Source organism: Propithecus coquereli, unplaced genomic scaffold (assembly GCF_000956105.1).
Source record: "Propithecus coquereli isolate 6110/MARCELLA unplaced genomic scaffold, Pcoq_1.0 Scaffold589, whole genome shotgun sequence".
In the NCBI taxonomy this organism is placed as follows: Eukaryota; Metazoa; Chordata; class Mammalia; order Primates; family Indriidae; genus Propithecus; species Propithecus coquereli.
Window position 1 is genome coordinate 571,551 of NW_012151829.1, and position 1,629 is coordinate 573,179.

Genomic DNA, 1,629 nt, shown 5'->3' on the forward strand with positions numbered 1-1,629 from the left:
TCATGTTTGCAAGCATGTTTAATGTGTGTATATTTATGTACACACGCAATGTCTTATTTCATTTGTGACTAGTGGCCCCAATGAGGCTGCAGTCTTTGTTAAATGGCTACTGCACATTACATTTCACAATGCTTTCCTCAAGACTTAGCTCAGTGCTATCGGTAGATACACAGCAGACAGCTACAGCCTGAGGTACACGGTTGAATAGGAATTATTAATAGAAGATTTGAGCGTAGTGCTTCCTCAACCTCTGACTCTGAACTAGTTCCTAACACTTCTGAGTCTCACTTTCCCTATTCCTAACACGAAACTTAGTAAGGTTGTCACAGAAATTCAAAGAATAAAATCAATGTATCATGCACAGCATTTGGCATGTAGAACCCATACCTGCCATTTCAATCTAAAGACAAGAAATACTTAAATCAGCTATAGCCAAGAGAGGAATGATGTCAGGAAAGAATTATGAACTCCAAAAACTGTTACCAATGATTAAAAATTATTACCAAACTTACTCCAGCCAAGGACATCCTAGACAATGTATAATTGTGTCTCCAGACAACACGTGCGCTCGTCAGTCATGGTTGAAAGCAGAACCTCCCACCACCTTGAAGACCATTGCTGACCCTGGACTTTCTGAAACACTCCAAGAAACATTTTCTCTGGGAATCTGGTCTTATGGGTGAAGGAGGCAGCTGCTTTGAGTTATGAGATGCTCTTTCTCTGCAAAGAGATAATTTAAGCCGAATCCCAAATAGTACAACAGAATGATCTGTATCCAAATGCAAATTTGGGGGGTTTAAAAATATAATTGAGAGTTCGGGCTGAGAACTACCAAGTGGCATTACCCACACTTGCCTGGCCCCTCCCCCCAAAAATAAAAAATAAAAATATAATTGAAACAAATAGGAATTCCTCTTATTTCCAACCTCATCTTACCTTTCCATAATGAAGATACGGGATGATAAAAGATGACGGAAGAGTGAATATGGATTTGTAAGACGTAGGATATCATAAGGAATGCCAGGGTTGTCCCTGCAAACCCTTCCAAGGGTCCCGAAGCAGAAAGGATAGAGGTAAGGCATTGAGACTAAGCCATGAGAGCCAAGGCAGGAAGAAAATGGGCAGAGAAGATTGGAAGAACAAGGAACAAGGCATGCAGCACCCGTGTTGAAAGACTCAAGGTAAAGGACTGGGCAGCTCCTCAAATGCAGCTCTCCCTGACCACCCTGGCAAAAATACCCCTCTCAATCCCCAGGCTACTCTATCACACCACCCCACTTTACAGTCCTCTTTGGGCTGATCACATCTTATAGTGTCTTGCCTATTTATTGATTTGCTTTGCTATTATTAATATTTACTTTTTCCACTAGGCTGGAAACTCTATAGGAGCAAGGACTTGATCTGTCTTGTTCATGTGCCTCAATCAGTGTCAGGCACAGAGTGGACGCTCAATGAATGTTATTTGCATAAATGAAGGGACTCCAGAACTGTCAGAAATGGGGAACTATTTATTGCTTGTTTTTTTACATCATACATGGGCATTAGCCCACCTTTTGTGATAGGAAATAAAATTAGAGGATGGAAACCTGCTATAAGTGCTTCGGTGGAACAAACAATGGCTCAGTTGAC